Consider the following 12,285-nt stretch of genomic DNA (forward strand, 5'->3'; position numbering starts at 1 on the left):
TTCCTGGGTCGGGAATGTCCCCTGGAGGAGGGCACGGAAACCCACTTCAGTATTCTTGCTTGAAGAACCGCATGGACAGAGGGGCCTGGTGGTCTGTAGTCCGTAGGGTTGCCAAGAGTCAGCCACGATTGAAGCGATTGAGCACACAGGCACAGTTTGTTGCTCTTTCCTCAGTGACTTCAACAGAAAAATGTGGTTGAGGTGGGCTTTGTGCCTTTCCCACTCGACCGAGGGAAACCCTCCCCTGTCTCTTCCCCTGCTTAATCTTTCTCAAGAGCACCCTTTGGAGGTCTGTGTGGAAGAATCACAAGTGAATATGAACTCCACCTGTGTCTGAAGCTCCCACGGATTCTGTGATATCACACTAGTCCATACTGGGCCTTTAAGCGAGTTGTTAAGAATTTCAGCTGAATTCTTCTTGCCCACTTGTATTGTGTTCAGTGTCTCTTTTCTCCCATACTCTGCTGCAAGTAAGCCAATGTTTTCTGCCTCCTTGGAGGCCCCTGTCTTTCCTTGGCTTTCAAACTGCTTCACTGGCCTTTGACGTCAGCTCTCTGATGAGTTTTTTTAAAAAAGTTGTAAACTAGCAGTTCATCCTTTGTTGTTGTTCTTGGGATAAGAATGATACCTTTCCAGCTACTTGCTAGGCAGAAACAAAATTCCCACAATAGAGGAATTTTAATGCACGAATCTATAATGGAAAAGCTGCGGAGCCAAAAAGGGGTTGGTGAGCAAATCAAAGATTTGTAACATCAGGAAGCCTAGTCTGGGACATGAAGGGAGGAGGTGCTGTTCCAGTAGCTAGGGTAACCAAGCAGAATCTGAAATCATTGGGGGGGCTTGTCTGGTGGGAGCTGGAGCCACAGGGGTAACACAAACACTGCTTGAAGAAAAAAAAATACTATCTTCTCTTGTCCTCTTGCCATTCAGATTTCTGACAATGCCACCCATTGGCCTAACCAGCTGTTTCCAACTGACACGACAGCCTGGAGAATGTAACCTGCTGAGATCAAATTACCTCCCTTATTCAGTTCAGTTCAGTCGCTCAGTCATGTGTGACTATTTGCGACCCCATGAATCGCAGCACACCAGGCCTCCCTGTCCATCACCAACTCCCGGAGTTTACTCAAACTCATGTCCATTGAGTCGGTGATGCCATCCAGCCATCTCATCCTCTGTCGTCCCCTTCTCCTCCTGCCCCCAATCCCTCCCAGCATCAGAGTCTTTTCCAATGAGTCAACTCTTCACATCAGGTCACCAGAGTATTGGAGTTTCACCTTTAGGATCAGTCCTTCCAATGAACACCCAGGACTGATCTCCTTTAGAATGGACTGGTTGGATCTCCTTGCAGTCCAAGGGACTCTCAAGTCTTCTCCAACACCACAGTTCAAAAGCATCAATTCTTCGGCACTCAGCCTTCTTCACAGTCCAACTCTCACATCCATACATGACCACAGGAAAAACGATACCCTTGACTAGACAGACCTTTGTTGGCAAAGTAATGTCTCTGCTTTTCAATATGCTATCTGGGTTGGTCATAACTTTCCTTCCAAGGAGTAAGCTGCTTTTAATTTCATGGCTGCAATCACCATCTGCGGTGATTTTGGAGCCCCCCAAAATAAAATCTGACCTGTTTCCACTGATTCCCCATCTATTTGCCATGAAGTGATGGGACCAGATGCCATGATCTTCGTTTTCTGAATGTTGAGCTTTAAGCCAACTTTTTCACTCTCTTCTTTCACTTTCATCAAGAGGCTTTTTAGTTCCTCTTCACTTTCTGCCATAAGGGTGGTGTCATCTGCATATCTGAGGTTATTGGTATTTCTCCCGGCAATCTTGATTCCAGCTTGTGCTTCTTCCAGCCCAGCGTTTCTCATGATGTACTCTGCATAGAAGTTAAATAAGCAGGGTGACAATATACAGCCTTGACATACTCCCTTTTCCTATTTGGAATCAGTCTGTTGGTCCATGTCCAGTTCTAACTGTTGCTTCCTGACCTGCATATAGGTTTCTCAAGAGGCAGGTCAGGTGCTCTGGTATTCCCATCTCTCTCAGAATTTTCCACAGTTGATTGTGATCCACACAGTCAGAGGCTTTGGCATAGTCAATAAAGCAGAAATAGATGTTTTTCTGGAACTCTCTTGCTTTTTCTATGATCCAGTGGATGTTGGCAATTTGAGCTCTGGTTCCTCTGCCTTTTCTAAAACAAGGTTGAACATCTGGAAGTTCACTGTTCATGTATTGCTGAAGCCTGGCTTGGAGAATTTTGAGCATTACTTTACTAGCGTGTGAGATGAGTGCAATTGTGTGGTAGTTTGAGCATTCTTTGGCATTGCCTTTCTTTGGAATTGGAATGAAAACTGACCTCTTCCAGTCCTGTGGCCACTGCTGAGTTTTCCAAATTTGCTGGCATATTGAGTGCAGCACTTTCACAGCATCATCTTTCAGGATGTGAAATAGCTCAACTGGAATTCCATCACCTCCACTAGCTTTGTTCGTAGTGATGCTTTCTAAGGCCCACTTGACTTCACATTCCAGGATATCTGGCTCTAGATGAGTGATCACACCATTGTGATGATCTTGGTCATGAAGCTCTTTTTTGTACAGTTGTTCTGTGTATTCTTGCCACCTCTTCTTAATATCTTCTGCTTCTGTTAGGTCCATACCATTTCTGTCCTTTATTGAGCCCATCTTTTCATGAAATGTTTCCTTGGTATCTCTGATTTTCTTGAATAGATCTCTAGTCTTTCCTGTTCTGTTGTTTTCCTCTATTTCTTTGCATTGATCACTGAGGAAGGCTTTCTTATCTCTCCTTGCTATTCTTTGAAACTCTGCATTCAGATGCTTATATCTTTCCTTTTCTCCTTTGCTTTTCACTTCTCTTCTTTTCACAGCTATTTGTAAGGCCTCCCCAGAGAGCCATTTTGCTTTTCTGCATTTCTTTTCCTTGGGGATGGTCTTGATCCCTGTGTCCTGTACAATGTCATGAAGCTCAGTCCATAGTTCATCAGGCACTCTCTCTATCAGATCGAGTCCCTTAAATCTATTATTTCTCACTTCCACTGTATAATCATAAGGGATTTGATTTAGGTCATACCTGAATGGTCTAGTGGTTTTCCCTACTTTCTTCAATTTAAGTCTGAATTTGGCAATAAGGAGTTCATGATCTGAGCCACAGTCAGCTCCCAGTCTTGTTTTTGCTGACTGTATAGAGCTTCTCCATCTTTGGCTGCAAAGAATATAATCGATCTGATTTCAGTGTTGACCATCTGGTTATGTCCATGTGTAGAGTCTTCTCTTGTGTTGTTGGAAGAGGGTGTTTGCTATGACCTGTACGTTCTTTTGGCAAAACTCTGTTAGCCTTTGCCCTGCTTCATTCCGTACTCCAAGGCCAAATTTGCCTGTTACTCCAGGTGTTTCTTGGCTTCCCATTTTTGCATTCCAGTCCCCTGTAATGAAAAGGACATCTTTTTTGGATGTTAGTTCTAAAAGGTCTTGTAGGTCTTCATAGAACCGTTCAGCTTCAGCTTCTTCAGTGTTACTGGTTGGGGCATAGGCTTGGATTACCGTGATATTGAATGGTTTGCCTTGGAAATGAACAGAGATCATTCTGTCATTTTTGAGATTGGATCCAAGTACTGCATTTCGGTAGAACATAGTACGTGAAGGATGAAATATAGAATGATGAAATATTTCCTTCTCCATACTAAGCTTCCTCTATCTTGCAAATGTAGTTATATTACAGTTTTTGTCTAAATAAATGAGTGCTACAATATTATGAATATGTATATACATGTCCATAGCTGAGCCATCAGGGAAGCCTAGTGGTTAAATGCGTGTGTACATGCTGAGTCACTTCAGTCGTGTGTGACCCTTTTCAACCCCATGGACTGTAGTTTGCCAGGCTCCTCTGTCCATGGGATTCTCCAGGCAAGGAAACTGGAGTGGGTTGCCATGGCTTCCTCCAGGGGATCGTCCCAACCCAAGGACTGAACCTGTGTCTCTTATGTCTCCTGCATTGGCATGGTTAAATACATGTAGCATAAAATTTACCATCTTGACTACTTACTGAAGTAGTGTTGTGTGCTCTGCTGTGCTTAGTCACTCTGTTGTGTCTGACTCTGTGACACCATGGACTGGAGCCCACCAGGCTCCTTTGTCTGTGGGGATTCTTTAGGCAAGAATACTGGAGTGAGTTGCCAGGCCCTCCTCCAGGAGATCTTCCCAATGCAGGGATCAAACCCAGGTCTTCTGCATTTGCAGGCAGATTCTTTACCATCTGAGCCACCAGGGAAGCCGAAGAATACTGGAGTGGGTAGCCTATCCCTTCTCCAGCCGGTCTTCCTGACCCAGGAATCGAACCAGGGTCTCCTGCATTGCAGGCAGATTCTTTACTGGCTGAGCTACCAGGGAAGCCCTCAGTAGTGTGAAGTGTATCAAATTGTTGTGTAACCAATCTTCAGAACTTTTTCATACTCAGAAACTCCCCCTTTTCCCGTCCCCACAACCCCTGATATCCACCATTCTATTTTCTGTTTCTGTGAGTTTGACTACTCTAGATACCTCATGTAAATGGAATTATACAGTATTTGTTTCAGTATAATGTCCTCAGGGTTCACCCATGTTGTGTCAAAATTTCCTTCCTTTTAAAGACTGGGCGATATTGGATTGTATGTATGTACCGTATTTGTCCATCCATTCCTCATTGTTTATTTGGGTTGCTTCCAGTTTTGACTATAGTGAATAATGCCACTATGAGCATGCATGTACAAATGTCTCTTTGAGACCCTGCTTTCAGTTCTTTTGGATGTAGTGTCCAGAAGTGAAACTGTGGGTTCATATGGTATTTCTGTCTTTAGTTTGTTTTGAGGAACCGTACTGTTTTCTATAGTGGTTGCACTATTTCACGTTCTCATCAGCAGTGCACAAGGGCTCTAAGTTCTCCACAACCTTGTCACCACCTGTTACTTTCTTTTTCTTTTGGCTGTGGCATGTGGCTTGAGGGATCTTTGTTTCTCAACCAGATATCAAACCTTGGCCATGGCAGTGAAAGCACTGAGTCCTAATCTCTAGGGATTTCCCAGCACTGGTTACTTTCTGTTGTCTTTTTTATAGCAGCCATCCTAATGGATGTGAAGTGATATCTTCATTCTGGTTTTGGTTTGCATTCCCCTAATGATTAGTAATGTTGAGCATCTTTTTATAAGATTCTTGGATATTTTTAAAACCTCTGTTGGAGAAGTTTCTATTCAAGTCCTTTGCCTATTTTTAAATGTGGTTTTTTGTTTTTTGTTGTTGGGTGGTAGGTATTCTTTACATATTCTCCATATTAATCCCTTATATCAGATATGTGATTTACAAATATTTTCTCCTCTTTCATAGGGTGCTTTTTCGTTTTACTGATTGACATAAAGAAGTTTTGTGTTTTGATGTAGGCTAGTGATTTATTTTTACTTTTATTGTTTATGCTTTTGGCATGATTCCCCCATAATCCTTACCAAGTCCAATGTCATGAAACTTTTCCCTCTATATTTCCTTCTAAGAATTTTGTAGATTTAAGTCTTACATTTAGGTCTTTGATCCATTTTGAGTTTACTTTTGCATATGGTTTAAGAATGCAAAGCCATTCTTTGTGCATGTTGGAGTCCAGTTTTCCAAATACCATTTGTTGAAAAGACTGTTCTTTCTCCATTGAATGGTCTTGGTACCCTTGTCAAAAATTGTTTGCTCATATATGTGAGGGTTTATTTCTTGGATCTCTATTCTGTTTCACGGATCTATGTTTATCATTACGCCTGTACCGCAGTGTTTTGATTACTGTGGCTTTGTAATAAGTTTTGAAGTCTACAGGTGTGAGACTTTCAACTTTATTCTTCTTTTTCAAGATAGTTTTGGCTAATTCAGGATCCTTTGAGATTTCATATAAATTATAGGACAGATTTCTTTTTTTTTTTAAATTTCTAAAAAATCGCCTTTGGGATTTTGATTTAGGTTTGCATTAAGTCTGTAGATTGTTTGTGTAGTACTGACATTTTAACAGTGTTATTTTTTTTACTAACTCACCCCATCCATGCACTCAATTGTGATTGATCTTGCCCAGGCTAGAGATCTTCTGATCTCTGGTCTTTTTGCTCTTCTTCACACCTTGTCTGAATGGGCTGGTGGAGTACTGTGGGCATTGGGGTCCTATCTACTTACAAAGACTTTCAGTCAATCCTCTTGTTGTTAGCCCAGCCTAAACTGTTGTACTCAGTGATATCTGGCTTATCCAGTTCTTGAAAATTCCCAAGGTTCAGTAATTTATCAAGTTTTTGACACATAATTAGCTTACTTATTGGAGTTTCCATTACAGATTCCAGTGTATTTTTTCTCTGGTCTATTAGGCCATCTTTCACTTATTGTTTTTCAGTATTCAGATTTTGTTGACATCTCTCATATGCTGTTCAGTCAGTCAGTTCAGTCGCTCAGTTGTGTCCGACTCTTTGCAACCCTATGAATTGGAGCACACCAGGCCTCCCTGTCCATCACCAACTCTCAGAGTTTACTTAAACTCATGTCCATCAAGTCGGTGATGCCATCCAACCATCTCATCCTCTGTTGTCCCCTTCTCCTCCTGCCCCCAATCCCTCCCAGCATCAGGGTCTTTTCCAATGAGTCAACTCTTCGCATGAGGTGGCCAAAGTATTGGAGTTTCAGCTTCAGCATCAGTCCTTCCAAAGAAATCCCAGGACTGATCTCCTTTAGGGTGGACTGGTTGGACCTCCTTGCAGTCCAAGGGACTCTCAAGAGTCTTCTCCAACACCACAGTTCAAACGCATCAATTCTTCGGCACTCAGCTCTCTTTACAGTCCAACTCTCACATCCATACATGACCACTGGGAAAACCATAGCCTTGACTAGACGGACCTTTGTTGGCAAAGTAACGTCTCTGCTTTTCAATATGCTATCTAGGTTGGTCATAACTTTCCTTCCAAGGAGTAAGCGTCTTTTAATTTCATGGCTGCAGTCACCATCTGCAGTGATTTTGGAGCCCCCCAAAATAAACTCTGACACTGTTTCCACTGTTTCCCCATCTATTTCCCATGAAGTGATGGGACCAGATGCCATGATCTTCGTTTTCTGAATGTTGAGCTTTAAGCCAACTTTTTCACTCTCCTCTTTCACTTTCATCAGAGGGTTTTTAATTCTTCTTCACTTTCTGGCATAAGGGTGGTGTCATCTGCATATCTGAGGTTATTGCTATTTCTCCCAGCAATCTTGATTCCAGCTTGTGCTTCCTCCAGCCCGATGTTTCTCATGATGTACTCTGCATAGAAGTTAAATAAGCAGGGTGACAATATACAGCCTTGCTGTACTCCTCTTCCTATTTGGAACCAGTCTGTTGTTCCATGTCCAGTTCTAACTGTTGCTTCCTGACCTGCGTATAGGTTTCTCAAGAGGCAGGTCAGGTGCTCTGTATTCCCATCTCTTTCAGAATTTTCCACAGTTGATTGTGATCCACACAGTCAAAGGCTTTGGCATAGTCAATAAAGCAGAAATGGATATATTTTCTGGAACTCTCTTTTTCGATGATGCAGTGGATGTTGGCAATTTGATGTCTGGTTCCTCTGCCTTTTCTAAATCCAGTTGAACATCTGGAAGTTCACGGTTCACGTATTGCTGAAGCCTGGCTTGGAGAGTCTTGAGCATTGCTTTGCTAGCGTGTGAGGTGAGTGCAGTTGTGCGGTAGTCTGAGCATTCTTTGGCATCGCCTTTCTTTGGGATACGCATATGCTGTAAATATCCTTTATTTTCTTCCTTGTGGATGTATAGTTTTAAATTCCCTTTCCTCTCATTTTAGTAGGATTTCGGAGGAAACAAGGAAAAAATAATTATATTCAGTCCACCAAGTTTACTCACATATTTATGTATTATCACAATGTCACATTATTACATTTTAAATAATTAAAAGAACTTATAGGAAGAAATGGTTTTATTGATAGTTATAATTAGGCAAATTAGTTTGCTGGCTAATTCAACTTAAAAATAAAATGCTTTGCTATTAATAGTAAGGTGATGAGGAAAAATGGAAACAGTTGCTTACATTATTAGATATTTAATTTTCTCTTCATTTGACTATTTCAAGAAAATAAAGATGGAGAAGATGGCAAGAGATTATAATAATAAAAAACTTAAAATACTAAGAAAAGGCAGAATACAAATTTGTAGGTATTGCTCAATCCCAGATATGTAAGTCTAGAATGTGAAGATTAAAAGGTGATTCTTTATTTTCCCTCCGTACTCAAGTAAAAATTGTTATTATAAATATTACTTACTTTTTCTTTGTTGCATTCACAGTGCTTTGATGTTTACCAGTAGTCAGTTGAGTCTGTAAAGGGGTAAGAAGTAACATCGGGGTGGGAGCAGAGCCAAAGGAGAATAGACGAGAGCAAAAGGCTGCATACCTTTGCAGACGCTGCACTCTGACGGGCGCGCAGCTCTGAAAGCAGTCCTCAGTAGCCTTTTTTCTTGGCTGCTATGACTGGCTATGACTTTGGATTGCCGTCCTCTCTTATCGAAGGTCAGCCTGTTTGTGACTGTAAACGTGTCGGTCAGACCACACTGGGACGTGCAGTGAGGTATTTCCTCTCAGTTTTCTGCGTTCTCCAAATTTTATATAAAGACTGTCTTATAAATGCCGGTGAAAAGAGGTTCAAGAGAATTCCAACGGATGGCATCAACAGGAGGCAGAGGGCAGAGGGCATACAGAAGAGGAAGAAGGACCCTAGGTACCAGGTGGGAAAGGGGTGTTGTGCCCTGAACAGGCCAACGGAGCTCCTTCTAAGGGAGACCTCCTTGCCCTTAGCCCACAACAAGAGACTGGTAGGCATGCTGTGATCCCACCTGGGCACAGCTCATTAGAAGAGGAATTCACTTTGACCCAGAACTAAACTGTGGTGGTTTAATAGACATTAGCAAATTCTTTGAAACTTCTATTTTTGAAACATGGGGTCTGTGTCCCCTCTTTTTGAGTCTAAGCTGACCTTAGTGATCAGTTAACCTATAGAGTATGGTAGAAATGCAGTCCATGGGGTCGCAGACTCAGACACGACTGAGCGACTTCACTTTTTTTCTTTCTATAGTTTCTCTTGGAGAAGGAAATGGCAACCCACTCCAGTGTTCTTGCCTGCAGTATCCCACGGACGGAGCGGCCTGGTGGGCTGTGGTCTATGGGGTTGCAAAGAGTTAGACATGACTAAGCAGCTAACACACACACACACACACACACACGGCAGAAATGACATTATATGATTAGGAAGCTAGGTCAGAGAAGGTCATGTATCTTTCACCTGGTTCACTGGAATAGTCACACTAGACTATTACATGCCATGTAAAAATTTTATCATCCTGAGGCTGCCATTCTGCAATGAACCCCAAACTATCCATATACAGAGACCACACAGAGAGCCCCTGAAACCTCAGAACAAAGAGAGCTGCCTGACCAGCTACGAGCTGCTTCGCTCCTGGTGGTCTTCTAGTTCCAGCCTTCATCTGATTACAACTGCATGGACACCCTGGGCCACAGCTCTCCAGCTGAGTGCTTCTTAAATTCTTGATCCCCAGAAACAGGAAAGAAAAGAAAATGATGGTTGGTGTTTTAAGCCACTAAAGTATATTGCTAACTGACACAGTTATAGGCAGTTTCCTTACAGTACCAAAATATTTTCCAAAAATTTATTGGTAGATAACAAACTACTCCAAAGCTTAGTGGTATAAAGCACTCTTTTATGCTAATATGCTGTGCTTTGCTTATTCGCTCAGTCGTGTCCTGACTCTTTGAGACTCATGAGAATAGACAGATCCTCTGTCCATGGGGATTCTCCAGGCAGAATACTAGAGTGAGTTGCCATGCCCTCCTCCAGGGGATCTTCCCAACCCAGGAATTGAACTGGGGTTTCCTGCATTGCAGGTGGGTTCCTTACCAGCTGAGCTACGCAGGAAGCCCTAGATACTGTCAATCAAGAATTGAGACAGATGCAGTAAGGATGGTTCGTCACTGCTCCATGATATCTGACGCATAAGCTGGAAGGACTCAGGGGCTGGGGATGATTGAATGGCTGGGGTCTTGCATCGTGTGGAAGCAGCTCCCCCACACGTGTGGTGATTGATCCTGGCTGTTGGCTGGGACCTCAGCTGGAGCACCTGTCTGGCTCCTCTGTGTGGCCTGGGGCTTCCTCATAGCATGGTGGCTGGGTTCCAAGAGCAGGCTAATAGTTTCTTAAGGCCCGGGCCTGGAAAACTGCATAGTGTCACTACTGTTGTGTCACGCATCCTAGATTCAAGGGGAAAAGACATACAGTCTCATCTTTGGATGGGAGGGGTGTTCAGGAATTTTGGATACACTTAAATTACCATCTAGCACACAACCCATAGTCTAGGTATTGATCTCTAACATGGCCTGGTTCAGAGATGAACCGGATTAATTATTTTCTCTTTTTTAAAAATTTAAACTGAGTAATATAAGGGAATTATATAGTTAGAATTGGGAGGTAGAGATGAAGAGAATAACTTGACAAACAGACAAGGCCAAGGGCAAACCAAGGTTATGAAGAAGCAGAAACCATGAGAAAGCAGAACGTCTGTTGAGTAGAGATGCAATGAAGAGAGAAGGAGAAATGAAGTAAAATTCATGTGCCCTGGGGAGGGGCCATAAGACAGGGGGTGTCTAGAACGGCCTCCTGTCTGGCAGTTCCGGTTCAGTTCCAGTTCATGCGTTGCTTTTAACGATGGGATTATCTTTCTTACCCAGTTTTCTAGGTCACAGTTAATAACAGTGTCCTACATGGCAAGAAGATGTGCTGAAATGAATGAGGTTGGGAAACAAGTTTCCTCTTTTCTCAGAGTTGTTACTGACATGATTGAGAAGCACCATTAGAGAGAAATTACTGTGTGAAGTGGTACTGCTGAGTGGTGAAAAAGAGCCACTCTGCTCATTATGTCCACCTGAAGTTGATCATCAGCGGCTAGGAAGAGGAGTGGGAAGTGGGCACAAGAAAGTAATGTGTTATTTCTAAAGATGGATTGTTTTCAAATGCCTTTTGAAATGGCAGGGAATAACCAGTAGAGATCTGGTTTTATCGAACCACAGGGATTATATTTGTAAATAAGGAATGAAAGAACTTCAAAATATATTTGTTCAGTAGGCTTTTCCTGAAATTTGAGAGTATTTGCATTATCTGGTATGTATGGTCTCATGACTACTTAATTCAGTGACATATGCTTTAGAAAATTTATTTTATTCAAATGTAGTTGATTTACAATGGTATATTAATTTCTATGGTATTGATTCAGTTATCCACATGTATACATTCTTTTTCCTAATGGTCTATCACGGGATACTGAGTCTAGTTCTATACTCAGTACTACTGTGCTGTATACAGTAGGACCTTGTTGCTCATCATTCTGCATATGATCCTTTGTACCTGCTAACTCCAAACTCCCAGCTCATCCCTGCCTCCCTGCTTCCTCCTTGGCAGCAACAAGTCTGTTCTCTATGAGTCTATTCATAGATAAGGTCATTTGTGCCATATTTTAGATTCCACATATAAGTGACATCATATGATATTTGTTTTTCTCTTTCTGACTTGCTTTACTTAGTATGAGAATCTCTAGGTCCGTCTGTGTTGCTGCAAAGGCATGATTTCACTTTTTTTATGGCTGAGTAGTATTCCATTATATATATATATATATATATATATATATATATATATACTGTATCTTCTTTATCCATTTATCTGTTGATGGGCATTTAGGTTTCCATATCTTGATTATTGTGAATAGTGCTGCTGGGAACATAGGTGTGCATGTATCTTTTTGAACTACAAGTTTTGCCAGGACGTGTGGGTGATACATACTTTTCAAAGAAATGTTTTGCTACCCAAGAAACTAGATGTTCTCAGAGTAGTCTTAAATGGTGTGTTTGGATTTCAGCTACTAGTATATATTGACCCTCTTATCTAAAGGGATAGTTAGGCACAATTATTATGTTAAATAATTAAAATAAATATTAAATGTTAGTGAGTCATGTGAAAGTATGTAAAAAGCCCAGGAGTTTTTCAAAGAACGATCTTTGCTAGCAGGTACAGCTTTCCCCTGACCTGATTTCAGATTGTTTCTTTACTCGCACAGCAAGAGCAGCTCAAAACGTGCAACTTTATTGGCAGAATTCTGAGTCTATGGTCAAAGAGATCTGTAAGAAAAAGGCATATATTAGTATTTTTCCCTTGAATAATTAAGCAATCATTA

The sequence above is a fragment of the Ovis aries genome, chromosome 7, assembly GCF_016772045.2.
Source record: "Ovis aries strain OAR_USU_Benz2616 breed Rambouillet chromosome 7, ARS-UI_Ramb_v3.0, whole genome shotgun sequence".
NCBI lineage: Eukaryota > Metazoa > Chordata > Mammalia > Artiodactyla > Bovidae > Ovis > Ovis aries.